Below are 21,420 nucleotides of genomic sequence, written 5' to 3' on the forward strand. Positions count from 1 at the left end.
TGTCTGCATCTAATTATGAAGCTTTTATTGTGCGATAATCAGGAAGTGTGCTTTAAACATGCTAGTTGCTGTTAGCTTTACCATGATTGCAAATTCCTAATTATGCTAGGAATGCATGAGGTAAGTGAGGGATAAGTTTGAACCACTGCAAACTGTTTAAAATGGACTACAGTGCTTTTAATTTCTTGGTGATTCATTAATATTTCACTTAACAAGATTTGTCATAGGCCAGAGAACTAATCATAATAATAATATAATAATAATAAAAAGCCTAAAGAATTTTAATTTACAAAGGTTTGTGAAAGACTTCTTAAAAATGATTTGAGGTCTGGAACTATTTATTCACAAAAAGACAATATTAGTTATTTTGGGGGATGTATTCTTGCTGCATGGCTAGCTCTGTTTGTTGATGTGATGAAAATGTCTAGCTGGGTGGAACACTGGGCATAACCTTCAAAACTCCTTTGGTAACTTTGTTTTTGGACTTTCTTTTGTCATTTCAACCTTGTTTTCATCATTCTTCAAAAGACGTTTGTTTGCCTTTGCCATTTTTCTTTCTAATGGAGGCATAATACTGACTGAACATTCTGAAAAAAACATTGCATAGTCAACAAAAAGTCCAAAACAAATGGAAAACATAACCCATTTTCATTGACTAGACATTATTTTTGGTGCTTTCTGGGACAGTACAGTATTGAACAGAAGGAGACAGCTGGTTCTCCACTATCTCTTCATATATTTTGAGCTGTATCTTCGTCAATTATTTACCCCCCAGAGCTATTTATGGGGATATGCTAGCTCTTCAAATATGCATGATGTCTATGGCGGACGTGATGTCAGTGCTGTCTTCTGAAGTCGCAGTAGTCACATGACGCAGGGCCTTAGACACACAGTTATAGCCCGATGTGTGATTTGTTTGTGATGGGTTATAGGCGTTTGCGTGACCTACTCAAGTTAACAGGCTGCTGACGAATCATATGCTGCATTTGCTGTATGTGTGGTACTTCTTAAAATAACAGCTGAACTAAATACGGAATACATACGCAGTCGTGGTGAACTGTGTCAAATAAGCAGCCATTGCCAGAGAGAAGGACAAATATTGTGATGTAAGAGTACCGTACCATTAGTTTTAGATAATTACGTAAAGGCGCAGTACTGTTGTAACTTATCTGGTGGAGGGTTCACGACCTGCTTGTCTGCATAGAGATGTCAGTATTTTGCCTTGAATATATGGCCTTAAACTTCTATCTCTACACAGACACCCACCCACCACCTGTAATATGGTATTGCGGTATAGTTATAGACTGCACTGTATATAGAAGTGTACTAAGGGAGTGTGACGTCACCCACAGCGTTCGGCTCCAGTCAAATGGTATGTGGCAATTTTGGAGCCGAGTCCCATATTTGCAATTTCCGACTACGAGTATCATTGGGACCGAAGAGCCAATCTAGAGCGAGGCTGATGAAGGTAACGCCCCTTCCCGCCCACGCCGCTGGTTTATCAAGGGGCGGGCGCTCAAACCTGTTGTTAACACTGTAGCTGGGGCGACAGAAGGGACAGAAGGCGCCTGTTTTGTCTGTTATTAATGTTCATATCTTGATTTATGGATACAATAGTGAAATAAAAATACCTGCATCGTGTAGCACGGGTTAAAACGACTATTTTAAGACCAAAATGATGAGCCTGACAGCAGCAGTTACGGAGGCGATGCTCACTTCCTGTTTGGAACGCAGTGGCCGGCAGGTTAGCTACTGTATGTCCATTTATATATACAAGTAATTTGATCTGACAGACCAAAACGGTACAGATGCTGGTCTTTCAACTAAACACGCGGAACGCAAATTCAAAATAAAATTACATTCAGTCAATGTGCAGTACATTACAAATGATATTAAGGGATTGGACAGTCTGATGACCTGGCTTAAGATGACCATATTTCCCATACAAAAAGTTAAAGATATTGAATGTGATCAGTGCAAGTCTTGCATCACCACACCTCTCAAAATGGACCCATGACTCAATCATCTTCACTAAGGTCATTTTATTAAGGACTTAACAAATGTGGATACGAATAATGCTATGATATAATGCTAGTGTAATATAGGCTATAGTACATTTAAACATTGAAATTCAGAGCAAAATCAACATTTAAATAGCTTGATTATTTCTGTATAATGTAATAACCATATATCCGTTTGGTCTCTGAAATAATAAAGTAAAAATCCCATCTGAGACAAGTCTGGCAGTGTGTATATTTTATGTAGATAAAAGTAATGTAAGGATTTGGCAAATGTTCAATCACTTTTAGGGGGAAAATATCAGCAGAGTGAAATTGTGCTAAAATTGTTTGACACACTGATGCAAGTGTAAGTAAAAACACCACAGGGATTGTCATATATTGCGAGTTGTGATATGCGAAAATCAGTGTAACATGCCCTGAATTTGCCTGCTTTTATCACTTCAGGTATTACCAACAGGTCGCAGATGTGTCAGAAATTAGACTGGCTGAGAACTTTCTTTTATGAGTTTTCACTATCCTCACACAAATCCTTGTCAATTTTCTTGCTGTGATAAATGCAGCCCTGTAATCCTTCCATATTCAACCATCACAAAGGTGCACAATGTAACTTTTCTAGTGGAGAGTCTGCCTCTGTCTCCATGGAGACGTTATTGGTTTGAGTGGAACATTCATGGAGAAAAGCAAGTACCTCCAAACCAAGTCACATTTCAGATCTGTGGAGAGGCAGCCCTGTATTTATAAGCATTTTTGAGCAATACAAACACCTGTAATTGATGCATGAATATACTGTTGAGCATTCCAGGCAAATATCATCTCCATGGAGACCAGAAAAGTTACGTAGTACACCTTTAAAAACTGGCTTCTCCCATCGACTTTGGAATTTCATTTTTTTTGTTTTTGTTTCATGTTATTTTGGTGGGATTTGTCACAACGACAGAAAGCCAAATTTTCGATGTGTTTGTCGTCACTCATTGACTTACGCAAAGGAAGTAATCTGATTGACTTCCTGTTGACTTCCTGCTGTCCTGCTTTTCTGTGATGACCTGTAGCTCTCGGCAGTGAGTGGGTGGTGTATAGGAAGCTGAGGGCTCATGACTCATGTTTTGTCCATCTGAGACCCATCTGAGCTCCACGTGAGGGGGTCGGTCGGGGCACAGGCTGACCAGCTCCGAGGATCCATCTATGGGCATGAGGAGACTGGACTGTGGCCTCTCTCACGCCCCTTTAACCTGTTCTGCTGGAGCCTGTGGTGTGTTATAATCCTCCCAGCATCTCCTCTCCAGCTCAGAGCAGTGGAGTGTGTGCCCAGACCACTACATGCCTGGATCATGTGAATCAGGCATGAACGGTGCCCAGAGAGACGTCATGCTAACAGCTAAACCCAACTTCTGCTAGGGAATAACAGAGAGGACAGCATCAACCCACTGTCAGTTCAGTACATGGTGACCAGAGGCAGAAAACGTGTTGTGTTTAGAGAAAATGGGCTCTGCAGGTACTTTGTGTCACTTTTCCCGTGGAAGATCCGCTACCTGCAGGTCACCATGGAGATTGTTGTTGTTGCTTTGACTGGGATGTTCCATAGTAAGACATTAGACATACCTATCTTGCATTTAATGTGTGTTATTACTCAAAAATACCTTGAAAAACATGCATTCTTGATACGTGAATGGGGTTCTCTCTCGACAGACCTGCAACTTGGTCTTGATGTCTCCATGGCGTAAGTATAATATCATATAGTGGATCTTTCCAGGGAGCACATTAACAATCAGATGTTTATGATTATTTAGCTGTCAGTTACATTAATCTTTCTTAAACAACTCAAATCCATTTCTATATAAAAACAGGAGCAAATGATACAAGGATTGGTAGAGTGAAGCAACTAGAACTAAACCAAAACCATTGCTACTACCATTTAACCATTTAAGTTTGTTACCAGGGGAGAAAGCAATTTAAGCACAAAACTCCAGTTTGGTTTTCATGAGGGAAAACCACAAAACAGCCAAAAAAAAACCCCCCAAAAGTTGCTTGCAGACAACATTTAAATTTACTCAACTTTTTCATTACAATTTAAATCTCCAGTCTGTGTCGAATTATGGAGCGGAGAGCATGATGTGGGACCTTTGGATCTTCAAGCTGCAGACAGCGACATTTGGGTCTGGCCTATTAGCCGTGACTTTACAGTGGGGAATATGAGTCCCCGTGTGCCCATACACTTAACACTGTCTGCAGCGCACTAATGGGAGAATGGACTGTTAATGCCTGACGTTGGGAGGGAGGTGAAGCCATGTACTTTTCAGTCCCTGTTTTACGTCACCGCGGCGACTGTCACGACGGTCTTTTAAATGTACGCTGGTGTGAATTAAAAGCGTGGTGACCTGTGGATGTTGGTTTCTAATTGGTGGTCTAATATTGGAAAGGCCTCCGGTGTTAAGAAATATAATGAATAATGCCATAGGTTGTGTCCACATCATGGTCATGGTGGAATTTAATGTTGAACTGACAGATTGCACATTTTTTGGGGCTGGTGTAAAGTTTATATCTATAATTATAGGGCCTATCCACAGTTTTAAAGTTCAACGTCTTGTGATTGTTCATTAAAATGGCATGTTTTTGGAGCCAATCCCAAACAAATGGTTCAACATTTGTGGATTGTAAATTTGGATATTTCCTCCAAAAACTTTGAATCTCTCTGGTCCCTGCCCTCCGTATAAAACTTTTTTTTTCTCCTGTCTGTCACACCAACGATACGCAAATCTTCCCGCTATGTAATCTCGACTAAAATCCTCGTCCTCGTTTACTGAGACATTTTGCTTTACAAATTATTCCTCAAATCTGTAATTTCTTTATATTATAGGAGGAATTCAAATACAGAAACTTTTAATACTTTTATGGTTCAGTCTCTACACAGATGATATAAATGAAAGGTCTGTGTGAATCATCACTCTGACGATTTTACTTTCTTATCTATGTCCTTGTAAAAACGAATCTATTATTGTTTTAGCTCAGCCTTCAGTTTAATAAGGCTTGTTTTTATGAATAAAACTTTCTAAATTCTTGCGGTGGAAGAAGTATTTTTTAAGAAGAACTGAAAGTATTAACAAAAGCTTTTACATATAACTACTGATTTAAATCTATGTAACAAGTTCCTGTCATATATACTTCTTTATACAGTCTATGCTACTCTATTGGGGATGATTACTATCAGTACTACAATTGCAACTTCTACATCTCCACATACATTTAATTTGGTACTTTTAATGATAATATACTTTGCCTGTGTTCCAAAGTTAATGCCTTGTATCCGTCCTGTGACAATGACAGATTTAGTCCCACCGTCCCTGCTTGCGGCATTGATTTCAGACACATACACGAAACCAGTCCACACTCCTAACCTGAAATCGATATGGAAATTATATCATGGGACTAAATGCGATCTACATATTGGACTTTCCCATCTCCCCCATGCTCTTGGTTTAAAGGGTTAACTTAGACTAAACTGTGTCTTTTTTGGGTATCAAGTCGAGGGCTTTGGTATGCCCCATTTTAGATGCCTTAATAATTCATCAGTGACATGTTCCCAGGAAATGAGTCTTTTTTAATATATTCCTAATGGCCCACTTAAAGGTTATGTCTATCTGATGGCTGCAGCTGGAGACAAGCTGGCATTTTAATCAGTCCAGAGATGGTAACCCTTGTCTTTTTTTTCACTAAAATCTCATGAGTTATCGATTAAACGGTTAAATTTGCTGGTGCAGTAAGGGATACAACACAGAGCAGTGCACCCAAGACATGCGTCACAACATATGAGGTCATGCAAGGAGCTAGGCAGGTGCAATGGAAAATTCTCTGCAATTTGGAAACACAGTGATCAAATGTGAAACAAAAGCAGTGTTAATCAATCCAGGCTTTGAAGTCTGGTTAAGTTTGTTTACGAAATACAGTTCGAATAATGAGAGTTTGTCAGATGGTGCCATGCAGGATCAAAACGAAATCATTCGTCTGTGAACAATTTTAGTTTCAAAACAAAACAGCAGAAATGTGTATTAAAGGGAACGCACACTAATCACACACATACAAGGTTTATGATTATTTTTGAGACTAGAAAGTTTACAACCCTAACAATCCATTTGCCTCTGTCATTCACTGTTGTGCCTGATGCCGCCTTTCCTTTTGCTTCCATTCTGGAGGGTATACTATTCACTGTTTCTAGACAAAATGTGAGCTTTTACTGCAAAACAACATCAATCATTGGCAAAAGAGCATTTTGACCTGGTGCATAGCCTGAGTTTGTTAGACTTAGACAACACACATTTTGAGAGGGATGAACTGCAAGAGAAATATTTCACAAGAATATCTGCAAACAATGAGTTCTTTCTAAATAGAAATTTGAGGAGAAAACCCATAACATCTTATGCTTATTACCAGTGGAGGAAGGTAATGAAGTAAAAGTAGTAAAGTACTGTATTTAAGTAGAATTTTTAGGTATCTGCACTTAACTTACATTTTATAGTGGGTACTTTTTGCTTTTACTTCACTACATTTGAGAGGAGGTATTTGTACTTTCTACTCGCTACATTTTTGATGAGGACTAAAAAGTACTTTTCTGTCGTAACGGGTGAGTGTAGCGGACCAAGGGATGCAGACTCGGGGCAGATTTACAGTATTTATTGTAACAATTGAACAAAGTACAAACAGCGGGTGATCCGGAGGTGAGCAGGTGAGCAGGTGAGCAGGAAACACAGGGACCGGGGACATGAAGGGACCACAGAACGACAGGCAGACCAGACGGGCATAGGGCAGAGCGGGCAGGAGACATCCAGGGCCGGAGCACGACAGGAACACAGGGACGACAGGAACGCAGGCACGACAGGAACAAGTGAGGACGACAAACACAGCACAGACAGGGTGAGTCCAAGCAGACGATCTCGCACCGAGTGTCTTTCCCCATCTTCTCTTATCCATGGCAGGTGTGGTGATTAGCCAGATGGAGAGCAGGTGCGCGCGGGAGGAGCCGAGAGCTCCGCCCAGCTCCAGGTACAGGCAGGTGAGGGAGGGGGAAGAGCACACAGGGAGGAAAACCAGGAGCGGACAGTGCGGATCATGACATTTTCATATGATTTTGTGGGGTTATTTTTACCATGTTCGTGGAAACATCCTGACTAAAGTTTTTGAGTTCAAGCTTCGGCTTTGAGCAAACAAATACCCAAAATTCATAAGAAAAATTTGATTTGTATTTATTTATTTTATTTTATTTATTTATTTAGAAAAGGGACAGTGCATATTAATGAACATAAGATACATATGTAAATATGCCAGATTTTAGCCACAGGCTAGTTTCCATCTGTTGTCCCTGGACAGGTTGATGGTCACATTTAACATAAAATACCACATACACAAAATACAGTCAAATACATACAGGGCAGGACAGAAGCCAAGTCAAAAACATAAACTCAGGAGGGTTACTACAACTTTTAAAGTGCTGTGTGTATTGCACAAGTCCCAAAGTGCTGTGTTTATTGCATAAGTTCTAAAGTGCTAAGTGTATTGCACGAGTTCTAAAGTGCTAAGTGTATTAGCACTTTAGTATTGTTACTGTTGACCAAAATCTGTATCATTTTTAATCAATATCACTACATTTAACACTTTAATAAATTAACAACACTTGTGTGAAATACTTTGACTTAAAGTACATTTTTAAACAGGTACTTTAATTCTTTTACTTAAGTAGATTTTTTTAAGCAATACTTTTACTGTTAATGGAGTAGTGTTATGCCTCTGTATCTGAACTTTTACTTAAGTAACAAAACTAAGTACTTCATGCACCACTGCTTATTACACAAAGAAGGAGCAGAAGAAGAAGAAGCAGAATAGTACATGAATAGTACATAGAAACTTTTTGAGATTGTGGACATTTCCCTCTCTGGGGACTGCAATCATATCAAATCCGTCCTTTCTTCCCTCTGTCTAGTTTTTGTAAAGATACCACAGGTGTTCAGGGGTCACGGTGAGGTCACACTCTACTGTCTCGGAGAAGAAAGAGTGGCTGATTACAGTGGCCTTTGTAGGTGAAGTGCACAAGACTGAGCAGAGCCAGAGGACAGCTGAGGACTCCTGCAGTATTTCCCATCTGCTGTAAAAACATATGGAGCCGTGCGTAAGACTGACACTCAATCTGAATTTTTAATCTTAGCCCCTCTGCTAACTTCTGTTTTAGTGACAGGGCTTTGCATGTCAAGTGAAAATCTCCCCAGCAAACTGACAGGGCAAAAAAGGCTTGTCACAAGCTCTATTTTTGCTGTTCAGAGACTTGATCTGCTGTAAGTCATGCCCACATGGCTTCAGAATAGTGATGGGCAATACCAGTAATTCTGTTTTACTCCAAATATTGTGATATCTAATGCCAACACCATTGTGTTTTTTAATTAAAATGCATTGAAACTCCTGTACTATTAAGAATTATTTCTTTCAGCCATTATCATCATTGTTGCTTAAACTAATCTAAAAATGAAATATAATATCTCCATGGAGACAAGCAGGTGGCAACAGATCAAGTTATCAGTCAGATCTGTGGAAAGGCAAGCACAGATCACCTTCAATCACTGATTGTATACTTCAACTTGTTTAATCTTACTCCTATGCTGCAAACGTGAAATCTATTATGTTCCACTGAAAAAAAAAAAAATGCTGCTTGCAAGAATCCATTTCACACATGTGGGGTGACAGGTCTGTGGAAGGAGAAAGTGTGATTTAATCTGCTGCAGTAACAGGCCAGGCTCATTCACAGGTCATGAGGATACTGAGGCCTGTGACATGGACAAAGTACTAATGTCGTCATGTGTTATCATGATAGTAAAATTTACTTTAATTTCAACACTAAGAAAAGAGCTTGATACTTGATACCTATTTCAGCATCTTTTTTGATGAATATAACATAAACGTATGCATTAGTACCATACAACAATAAGTTTCACACCAGGCTTTTAAACATTCCAGGCAAACCGACAACATCTCCATAGCGACCCACCTCCTCTAAAGTGATGTAGTGCACCTTTAAAATGCAATGTTCTTAGACAAACTATATTGATCCACAAGGGAAATTACTTAGACACATTAACCTCACATATATATAATAGATATGCATGAGTTATAATAACAAACAGTAATAATTTAAATAGCAAAAATAGTCAGATTTGTCAAATAAGAAACAAATATACAGTTACACGTATGTTGTAAATATAATAAAACATCTAAATATATCAAGGTAATATAAAAGACACAGTGCAAAGTAGAAATGGTAAGACTGACATGACATTAGGTTATCTGTTGCATAACAGTGAGTGTATAAATGAAGATAGCTAATCTGCTAGCCCCACGTTCCAAATAAGACGTGAGCATGGACGCTCTTCTGGCTCTTCTGGCTCCATCAACTCTGGTTCCATTTCACTAACTGCTTCTATCAGGCTCATCATTTTGCTCTTAAAATGTTTGTATTAACCCGCTCTACATGCTCCTGGTGCTTTTATCTGATTTGTCCGTAAATCAAGATATGAACATTGATAACAGACCAATGAGGCCCCTTCTTTTCCCTGAGGTCGCTCCTGCTAGAGTAAGCAACAGGTCTGATTGACGTATTGGGGGGGGGGAGTATTTGTACTTATTCAGTGTTTTTATCTTGCACTTTATCATCACCACAGAAAGTTCCTAGTTTGTGAGCTGTGTTCACTGACAATGGCAATAAAAGTCTTCTGATTCTGCTAGACTCGATGAGCTTCATTTGACCCGAGCCGAACGCTATGGGTGGCGTCACACTCACTCACACCTCTATAGATTTATTATCGATTAGTAATCTGTATAGCGGTTCTTTTGCCAATCCTAAACTTAGTACAACATATGGACAAAGAGATATAAAACCTAAATCTCCACACCAGTAGAGAAAATGTCTGCCCATCTCCTCCAGGGGCTTGAAAGGCTAACTCAAAGGTAAATACCAAACGTCCAAGAAGAGAAATACGACTAATTAACTTCCATGACGGCGATTGCTCTGTGATAATATATTAAGGACTGTGAGCTCTAATTGCTTCCTCAGTGACAGGCACGCACAGGCACTAATTAGTGGGTTTATTTTCAGAAAAACAAAGATTTGGAAAAGAGTTGTACCAAGCCAATAAAACAAATTGGTCACAAATGTCTGACTTCTAAACAACTGTTATTGCACCATTTCTTTTTTTTGTCTTTTAACCAACAGAATGCTACATCAGGAACACTTTGAATTTATCCCGAAACAACGATTATAATTATGTTAACTACAACAAACAGGGGTAAAGTGTAACTGCAGCAGCAATTTGGATAATGATTCCCATATTATTTTTCAGTGTTTTTTGCCAGCACAAATGAATAAACAAAGGTAGACGTGTATGAAACCTGACTATTTTACAAACTTGAAACTACATAGACAATGCTACAGTGGTTGAGTGGGAGTAAATCGTGTTTTCCGTCCATAGACTGTTTAAAGAAGTGGATTAAGTGTGACTAAATGAAGCTCATTGAGGCTAGCGGTTACAGGGGCAAAGTTGGAGCCGAGTTCCACATTTGAACTTCCGACTGAGAGCATCATAACAACCAAAGAAACAATCCGGAGCGAGGCTGTTGAAGGTAACGCCCCTTTCCGCCCAAACAGCTGGTTTAGCAGGAAGTGGGTGGGAAAGGGCTTAGCAACACTGTCAAACCTGTTGCTGGTGCTAATGGGATCGACCTCAGGGAAAGAAGGCGCCTGATTTGTCTGTTATTAATGTTCATATCTTGAAGGGACAAAATAGCGAAATAAAAATACCAGGATCATGTAGTTGTGTTAATACGTGCGTTAATATGGACATTTTAAGATCAAAATGATGAGGCTCCCTGCAGCAATTACAGAGGGAGGAGTGACTCAAAAACTTGACTTCAAAACACACTCTTACTGTGAGCAGGTACATCTGACTTGTAACTTAGCTAGGTCATTGTATCTATTGCTTTTCTGTGGATTGATGTCATTCTGTGGACCATTCTGCAAAACTTCAAATCTCCATGGTGACAAGTAGATATTGGACCATCCACCAGGAAAGTTACGCAGTGCACCTTTAAAGCTGTACACATGTGCCAAACAGTTTGTGAGAACTAGGCAATGCAAGTGTATTTGTACAGCACAATTCATACACAAAGTAATTCAAAGTGCTTTACAGAATAAGAAAGACATTTAAATCACAATACAAATAAACCAAAGCATAATCATCATCGTAAAATGTACATTAAAAGAGAAGAGTGCAGAATAAAAACCTTTCAGTCGTATGCACAGCTAAACAGAACTGTTTTGAGCCTGGATTTAAACATTGTCAAAGTAGAGGCCTGTCTCACATCTTCATAAAGATGGTTCCAGGTTTTAGCTGCATAAAACTAAAATGCTGACTCCCCATGTTTAGTCCTGACTTTAGATAGATTTCAATACTTACTTCAGACTACTTCAGAACTGAAGAAACGGCTTGGATGAACAGTGAAATGTTTTCTCTCCAGCAACTTTTTGTCCAGTTGACAGATTTGAATTTTTTCTGTTACTATTCATCCTATTTCATTACTACATTACCTCAACACTAATTTTGTGGTTAAAATAATGTGTTATGCAGCCTTAAAAATCAGGACAGTTCTTCAAAAAATTGAGTTAACAAGTCTTACCTTTGAGTATTTGTTTTTTGGAGATGTCATATTTATGCATGAATCATTATTTACATGTGACGTGTGAACCTTTATCTTAAAATAAGCCTTCTTTAGAATGCTTTCTGCTTGCAAATGTATGCCTTTTTCATGTGTATACTACATTATAATACTATATTATAACAGTCATTTGTATAACACATTATAATCCTCAGTCTCTACGACAATAACATATTGCAGAAGTTATCCATTTCAACAGCCTTTACATACAAAAACATTATAATTTCTCTGGGTTGGCCTGAGAATGCCCTGGAGTCCCACCGGAGGAGCTGAAGGAAGTATCTGGGGTGAGGGAAGTCTCTGCTTAGACTGCTGGCCCCACAACCCAGCCCTGGATAAGCAGAAAATGGATAGATGGAGCATTACAGTTTTTCCATTTAACACACACAAAGCAAATACAACGACGGTTCAAACATGTCTATTTCCATATGACCCTGATTGCTCTATGTATAAACTATGCTAATAAAAATAGCTTAACCCTGCTATTTGCCATAAGACCATAGTTTTGCCTTGACACAAACCGCATTCGTGTTAACACAGAGTAAAGACCTCATAATGTGGCTTTGTTGTGTGGCACAGTTAAACATGCCCTCTGTAGCATTAAAAGGGGATGATTTGCGACCCTAGCGCAGACAAACAACCATTATTTCTCTCTCCCTGTCTCATGAAACATTAATAAAATGTGTAAATTTGAAGCTATGACATAATATAGAGCCTATTAAAACTGAAGCTGTGCAAAGTTTTTAAATTGTTAATACAAAATCGTGCTGTAAATGCTAATTCAGGGGCTCATTTTCAGTCGTTGTTATTCACCAGTGACTAAGGGTCAGTTTGAGGAGGGCCTGGGGGGAGATGACTTCTAAAGTCTGTGTAAAATTGATGAAGGGTATTTTGAATACCCTTCATCGCTGCTCCCTTAATACCACTCTGACAATTATAATACTATGCCATATTAAAATACTACCTGGCAAACTGGTGAGAGAAAATTGTATAGTTTAAAGTTGATATATTTGCTACATATGAAGATATGTACATTGCTCTAGTGAGATCCAGTGCATGTGTTAATATAATAACATTGAAACATTTTGTAGATTTTAGACCACAACTAGTCTTTTCACTTCACATCGCCGCATTACACTCTACCAACTGACAGTAGCTCAGTTGGTATAGCGTTTCCTCACTGATCCGAAGGCTAGTGGTTCTAATCCTTCTCTCGACATAAAACGTCATTGGTTAAGAGGTCAGAGCCACTGACTCACAGGTTGGCCTCCCACAGATGAATGCAAGACATTTAACCCACCCAGTGTCAGCGTACATGTGCATGAATGTGTGTTTGAATGACCTCAGACGGTATGAGTGGTTTCTTGATGTAAAGCGTTTGAGTGGCCTGAAGGTGGAAAAATATTAAGTATATAAAAATATGACTGTTTACCAACCATTTACAGCCGTTTAAATCACAACTAACAATCAATCTGCAGGTTGCACTAAGTAAAGTTCTGAGTCTGTCACCTTGTTTCCATGGAAATGTTATTGCTTTGCCTGAAATGTTCCAGAGTATGTCAAACGTATCCATCTCCATGTCCTAAAAGGTTACAGGTCAGATTTGTCATGAGTATAATATATGTTTTTAAAGATATTTTCAGCAACTAACAGCTGTATTTCAATAGATAGTTATGTTTAATGCCACATTGTAATAATAGGTCAATTTCTTAGTTTTTTTCAAAGGTTGACTCTTAAGTTGTGGGTTAATACACCTCCTTGTTGTACCATTACTTATAACACCAATTATTTTTACTCACAACAAACAACCCCTCTATTGAACCACACAAACACTATAACACACTGTACAGTGGGACATGCGGGCCCATCTGTCTCCATTTAAAGCCTGTCCAGAGTGGTGATAGTGTCTGGGAGGGCAGTGTCTGTATAAGGTTATGGTGCTGGCCTGGCTCTCCTGGGATGAGGCGCTAAAAGGGAAGAACTCCTCCTCTGTCAGAGAAAGAGGTGTGGAGGGTCCCCTATGTGAACCATGAGGGCTTTCCCTGCTCTGCTCTTGACCCCAGACGGTATGGAAGAGAACAGGAGTCTCAACGAGCTCACTAAAATAACATCTGAACATAATTTAGAGGAGGTATTTTACTTCTATGGTGTACTAACTCCTAACACATAACACATTTAGAACACCATGTTACCTTTTAATTGTTTCATAAATGCTAAATTAAAAAAAAAAAACAGTTTCACTTTTATCCTATATCCTGCTAATGAAACTGCTGTACATTGCGTCCGATTTGTGAAGTTGTAGTATATTGTTCTGTATCATGCTTTTGCGTATCTATGGAAAATTGCCGTGCAGGAGCTTGTGAGCTGAGCAAGCTGGGTTCGAATAGGATCGCTAAATTACTCAAGCATGCACGGATGACATTTAAAACTACTTTTTGATGGGGAAACAACATTATAACATGGTGGAAAGCTTGGTTGGTTAATATCCCTGCTTTAAAGAGAAGATAAACTCAACTTTTATAAGCTTTAACCCATGCATGTTATGTATGATTCATGTGTTACCTCATCATTAGCTCATTGAATGTTTGAGTACCAATTCTTTATTATCCTACATTAAGGCTTCAGTTGTCATAAGATTCCCGGTTTCAATAACCTTTGTCCCCACCCACGTATCTGTAATCACTTGTGTTTATTCAAAAAATGCAGACTCCGATTTACATATGTAGGGTTGAGGAATGTCGCATTTTTATATAGCGCTTTTCTACCTTTAAGCCACTTAAAGCACTTTACATGAAGGAACCACTCACCCATTCACACACGCATTCATGGGGGTAAGGTGGGTTAAATGTCTTGCCCAAGGACACAACAACAGCATTCACCTGCGAGTTGGAATTGCGCTGCCAACCTGTGGGTCAGTGGATGTAAGTGCTGAAGCAAGTTTATGTCAAGGGTTGGATGTCGATTCCTGGATCCATTTTTCAAAACAACCCTAATAAAAAACAATATACAGCTGTGCCACATCACCACAAACTTACCTCCGATTTTAATATGAAGAAATAATTTATGTGTATGCTCATTAATTGAAGCTGCTACTCCCCACCTTGACGTTTTAATCATACAACGCTATCTTGTATTGCTTGTCCACAGTGCCCCCCGGTGAACTGGAGCTGAGTAACCTGTTGATGAAGACGTTTCATTTTGTCCTTGAAGGTTATTCGCTGCTGCTGTCAGAGGAAGGGCTGTGCGCGGCTTATATGGTGAATGAGTTTGATTCGTGAGGCTAAAATCACCAGGGAGAAGGTTATATATGTGTTTAGACTGAGCCAAGCCAGCGCCCCGGGTCTATGTGCTAAATCTCATCCACAGGGAGCAACACACGAAGCCCTGGCCTGAAGACTTGGTTATTAGCGGTTGGAAAAGTTATATTTTTCTTTCAATAGTTCTTAAGCTTATTTGTATACTTGCTTTTTCAGAAGTTTATGTTTTGTTTGCCGGTCTGTTGCAAAACTCTGTTACAATTTAAAATGTTATCAGGCAGATATCACTTAGTTCCTCTGATCGCAAAGGGCCAGTAAACTCACAACAAGAAACCATAAATTTTTAAGACTTTGGACTGGAAGTGTATCAAGTCTGGGAATTTATTGCAAATTACTTGGGAGGCAACATGTTATAAAATGAGATAAAACTTGTTGAATCAGTTTTGAGTGCCTAACTTTGATAGAGTGGGTACCATCTTGTCTCCATGGAGATCTTATTGCTTTGCTTTGAATGCTCCACAGTATGACATTTAGCTGATGTATCTCCATGGAGACAAGCAGGCGATGCTGACCCTTCTCATTCTGGATGCGGACTATTTGAGCTGTCTCCTGTCACTTTATAACACCTGTCACTTGCACTTCAAACAACCGTAATTAACCTACTTGTTCTACCCTACTGTATATTTGTATTTGTATATCAAACTCAATGTTTTACCTTATCTTAATGCATGCTCTTAGCTTTATTTCATCAAAGTTTTTATTATTCTATTAACATGGCCCCATAACCACAGGCTGTATATATAACTGGACATAGCTAATCTGCATGGGTGCGCTTCAACTCTGGCTCCAATTCACTTTGTATTAAAAAGCTGTCACCTGTCTCTTTGTTACTGCTTTAACGCTTGTTATTTCGGTTTTAAAATGTTCATATTTATCCACGCTACATGATCCTGGTACTTTTATTTCACTATTGTATCCATAAATCAAGATATGAACACTAATAACAGGCAAATCAGGCACCTTCTTTCCCCAATGTTGATTCCGCTGGCATTAGCAACAGGTTTGATAAGCACTTTGCTAAGCACTCGCTCCATGCTAAACCAGCGGTGCAGGCAGGAAGGGGCGTTACCTTTAACAGGCTCACACCAGATTGGCTCTTTGGTTGCTAAGGAACTAAATTCGCCTCTATAATTGCTAACCTCGATGCTATGGGTTATGTCACACTCCTTTAGTCCACTTCTTTATACAGTCTATGACCATAACACTGAAGCAAGTTCCTAGTTTGTTGACAATGGCAATAAAACTTATATAAATCATTGTTTTTCAAGGTAATTTTGAGCATTAAAAACACCTGTGACCGAATAAAGGCAAGACAGAGAAATGTAACGCTATACTGTGGAACATTCTAGGCAAAGCAATATCTAAATAATAAATTTTTCCCTGCTGAATCATTGAAAATTCAAAATTCACTTATGCATATTCTAACAAAAATAAAACTGCCCTTCCTGAATACTCAAAAGATTCAGTGATGATGATGTTTATAGTCTATTCTTTCTATTAAGGTGCTGTGTCTTAGCTTTGTGCATTTGTGCTACAGTAGAATCTACAGTGGCTGGGATATAGAGTAGAGATGCGAAAATGCACTGCAGAGGGAGAGTGACTCATAACTGCGACGACAGGAGACAGGCGGCCATCTTGGATCTACTGAAGCTCTGGTCTCTGTAGTGGGACAGAAGGAGTGGAGCACGTGCAGTCTGTGGTCCAGCCTGTGTAATCCTCCCTGCTCATCAGTAACACTAATCTAATGAAGATGATAATTCTGCTCTAATGCCAGTGCAAACAACACAAAGGCCATGAGACAGTGGAGGACCAGTCTGATTCATTCTTATATTGCGCTCATATGCTGCAAGAAAAAGGGCAGAATCTGTATACAGTTTTCAGTCTTGAGACTAAGTCTTGCCAAAATGCTATGAAGAAAGACTTGGAACAAGATTTTGTTAATTACAAGCAATATTGTGTACATTTTCTGGTATTTTTGCCAAATTAATTTTATTGTTTAAGTTAAGTAACAAAGAATAGTTAGTTATACCAGACAAAAATGGACACTGCAAATTATTAATTGTCTCTCTCAGGGCAGCAGTGGCTCCATTGCAAATTGTCTTTATGTCCTTAGGCAAGACACTTCATCCACCTTGCCCAGGGTGAATATAAGTAGTTTGAATGTATGTAGTGTGTGAGTAAGTGATTGATGATGGTCTGAGGGGCTGATGGCCCAGACTGGCTATCCCAGAGCAGCTGTGTCGATAACTTCCACCACCAAGTATGGAGTGAATGAATAGTGACAAGTGTAGCTCTTGGAGATGCTTTGTGAAGTCTGTAAAGCACAGTACAAGTGTCAGGTATTATTTATACTACTAATATTTATCCATGCTATTTGTCCATATTGAAAATAATTTACCATCTGACCAGTACAATAAACTGTACTCACCAGTCTTTAATGTACACATTTACAAAAACACCCAAGTTATTATAAGGAAAAGATTTGGGACAAAGAAATGAATGGGCCTATACTTCTGGACATTTTAATCACAAAGTTACATCTTGTATGCAGGGTTGTACACAAGATTTTAAAATGCTGAGGTGCAAATTAATTTGTTAAAAAAAATAAAAAAAATAATGTGTAACTTTTCTACTATATTCAAGAGGCTCCCTGAATAAAGTGCTCAATATGTGTCTTGACATGTAGCAGATAGAGCTACTGTTGAAAACAGGGGGTCTGGTGTCCCACCCCCAGGGATTTCTTTTAAAATGATGTAATTTCATGTAACCTGGTGGTGTTTTGGTATTAAAATTTTAATTTTCACCAACTCTTACAATTGTAGTTTCTTGTATGTTTTTTCCTTACAACAACTGTAGGAATATGGACGTCTGTGTTGTGCAGTATTATACTATCCTTCTATCCTTCCTGAACTATAAAAGCCTAATCAATGACAGGTCTAAAATACCTGTCAGTTCGAGTTAGCATTTGAGTAGCTGAGAGCAGCTTTCGTCACGACAGCACAAGCGGAAGTGTGGAGTTCAAAGTCTTGCACTTTACCAGGAAACGCTAGCATCAAACAAACTGTGCATACTGCAACATAATACAACCTCACCTAAGACTGCAGGGACCAATTTGTAGCAAAGACATGACAGGTGACATACAAACTCCACTTGCTTTTATGTAAGTATTTTTGTGCGCGATAAGAAGAAAAGAGGAGGTAAAGCGCTTGGGAGACAGCAGTGAGACAATATTGATATGTATGTGTGGCCTGGCTGCAGCACAGGGACATGAAAAGGTCAGAGGAGTGAGAGCAATACTGATGACCGATCGATAAAACCAAACACAATCATGCTTAATATTCACTGGGCTTCCTCCACAAAATGCTCACAAAAACTGGGAGGGATAAAGCTAGGGGTGATGACAAAGTAAACAATGAAGTGGCCGCTGGGAGTTATACTATATACTACTACTACTACCACCTTTTATCGTTTGGAACATGCTATATTTGCCCAAAACAACATATTAACATGTTTTATAAGTTTCATTTTTGTTTAGATGCTCTGAGTCTACCCTCCCTTTGCTCTCTGTGCCATTTTCCCAGAATTACTGAAACATGCGTGAATGAAACAACAATATTACTTCTCTGTCTGGAATGTACCACTGTATGACATAAAATAAACGTGTATAAATTCTGTTACATGTATTTTTACTGCTACAAAAACACCTCTCAAGACATACATTCTCACTGGGATCGGAGCCTCGCGATGTAATGCTCTACTTTGGAACTTTCAAGGCAAAGCGATAACATCTCCATTGAGACAAAAGTTATGCAGTGTACCTTTAACTTCAGTGTTGATTTTCAGAAGAAATTTATTGCAATTGGGGAAAAAAAGCTATTCTGAAAAGTCGACATTACATAGGGTAAACTGGTCCCACAATGGCTTGACGAGGATGGAAAAGTGTCTTGCCCGTGGACACAACAGCTGCTCTTTGGTTGATGGGACGCTATGTCACTGTCACTCCTTTAACTAAAAATTAGACTTGTGTTTATCATTCATCACGGTCAATATTTTTACTTTAAGCTACATTTGGCTGCAAATGTGATATCGCAAAACTGATTTATTACCTTAATTTATACCAAATGCTGCAGACAGACTGGATCATTTTGAGTCCTCGGAAAGAAAGTCCCCAGCAAAACATCAAGATTGCAATGTAAGAATTGAACAAAGCAATGATTCACAAAGCCACTTAAACGTGTGGGACTTGCAAAGGGTTATGGGAAGGTAAAACATTTGTATTAGCTGTTGTCTGGCTCTGTGTCTTTAGTATTCAGTGTGTCAGTGTTCAGAGAGGGAGCATGGACTTAGGCACTGAACTCTTGTTTATCTCAGTGTTAAATGTCATGCATTAAAACGTTTTTTCTTTACTAATGGAATCTTTTGGAGGTCTCTGGAGACAAAGTTGTTAGTGACCACATCTTGAAATCCCGATTAAAAAAAACCCCACCAGTATCTAAATGAATGAGTATATCTACAATGAAGTTCTATATATTACTGAGTTACACGAATATATCATAAGATCCTGGGTTTGATTCCCAGACAAGATTGAGCTTTTCTATATAATTTGCATGTTCTTTGTGTGTCAGATGGGTTAAACTTTCCCCATCAACCTATAACTATCACCTAAGTATTCACCATCACCTCCAACTAGGTACTCCTGGCCAAGCGGCACCCATAACACCCATGTATTTTAGTCTATTTTTGGACTGAAATCCAACACAGCGGGGCTTTAAAGTTGCCCAGATAACGTTTTATTATCTGTACCATTTTTAGCTAAAGGTGAACTACGTAACTTTCCTATTGAGGGAATCTGCTTGTCCCCATGGAGATGTTTATGGTTACCCTGGAATGTTCCGCTTTATGTTTGCGTCACCTCACCACAAAGCAGATCTGCAACTTGCCGTAGTGGCCTCATCCGGGTGTCTCCATGGAGCTCAATTTAATGCTGTACTGTGAAACATTCCAGGTCAAGCATTACAGTTGATTTAATATTTGCACACAATTTGCTCTTTATATTTGTTGTATGCAATAATACAACTTTTTAGTGTACATTTATGTATCCCTAATGGTAAATATAAATTATCTTCTTTTAAATCAGCAAAGGTAACCAGCATTGCCAATATATTCAGCTAAATCAGATTAAGAAAACATTTGTTACTTTCAATTTCTTATTAGCTCTGTTCTAGTGAGTGCTCTGCCTCAAATCTCCAAATCTAATTAAGTATCCAATTAATCACTCCCACAGTACGGCTGCCTGTGTCTCGTTTAATATTATAACCAGTAAAAAGGATGGAGCTTGGTTAATTATCAGGTGCTTCTTTTGGCTTGTGTGTGTAGCAGTGTTGAGGTAGTATTTTTTGGCCGTCCTTGTACCGTCCGGTTTAAACCAGATTCTGTGGTCCCAGATAGTCCTGTTTGGCACCCGAAGATCAGATGTAGTCCAGGACACAAGCTGAGACTGTGGAGCGCTAAGGCCAAATGACCCAAAGGAAGAGACACTACTGCGTTTAGCAAGACACAAGTTACACTTCAGGAGCTAAGATGTAGAAATAGACCAGTGAGATCATTATTTGCTTGGTAAATTTCACTATGTTCAGACTGACTTGGAAGTGAAAGCGATTCACGAGTTAACCACACTAAAGTTCATTCCAATTTTCGCAGAGAAAACTTTAATACCAAAAGGTTATAAAAAATGTCTCTGAAAAATGTCTTATCTGAAGGATTTGACAAAGTTTTATAGGTAAAATTAATTAACTATAACGTCCTATTTGCAGTAGTGGATGTTTTTGGTATATGTAATTTATTTAAGTAGATTTGCAAGTCGATACTTTTTCCACTGACTTTACAATAATTGAAAGCAAGTATCTAACTTTCTACTCCACTACATTTTGAACTAGACTGAAAAGTAAAATGTTTCATGTTGTTGTTGTTGTCTGAGACCTGCTGAAAAGGCTGCAGGGTTTATTTTTAACACATTTGTAGTCTGAGCAAATAAAAATATACAAAGAAAAACAGCTAGCCAAAAAACTATTCATTTGTTTCTGTTGAACAAAATTTAACACAAATCTTTATCAAAATCAATGCGTTTGAAGCTTCATTAGATCTCAAAATCAGTGCAAAAACTTTTACTTTTCCTCTATAATATATATTCATGTGATACTTTTACTTTTACTTGAGTATTTTTTGTTCTGGTATATGCACTTTTACTTAAGTAGCACAATTAGTACTTCTTCTACCACTTTTGTTTATGCATATAACATTTAGAGATTATAATTTTGTATATATTTTACAAAGGATCA

The sequence above is a fragment of the Periophthalmus magnuspinnatus genome, chromosome 17, assembly GCF_009829125.3.
Source record: "Periophthalmus magnuspinnatus isolate fPerMag1 chromosome 17, fPerMag1.2.pri, whole genome shotgun sequence".
Taxonomy (NCBI): Eukaryota; Metazoa; Chordata; class Actinopteri; order Gobiiformes; family Gobiidae; genus Periophthalmus; species Periophthalmus magnuspinnatus.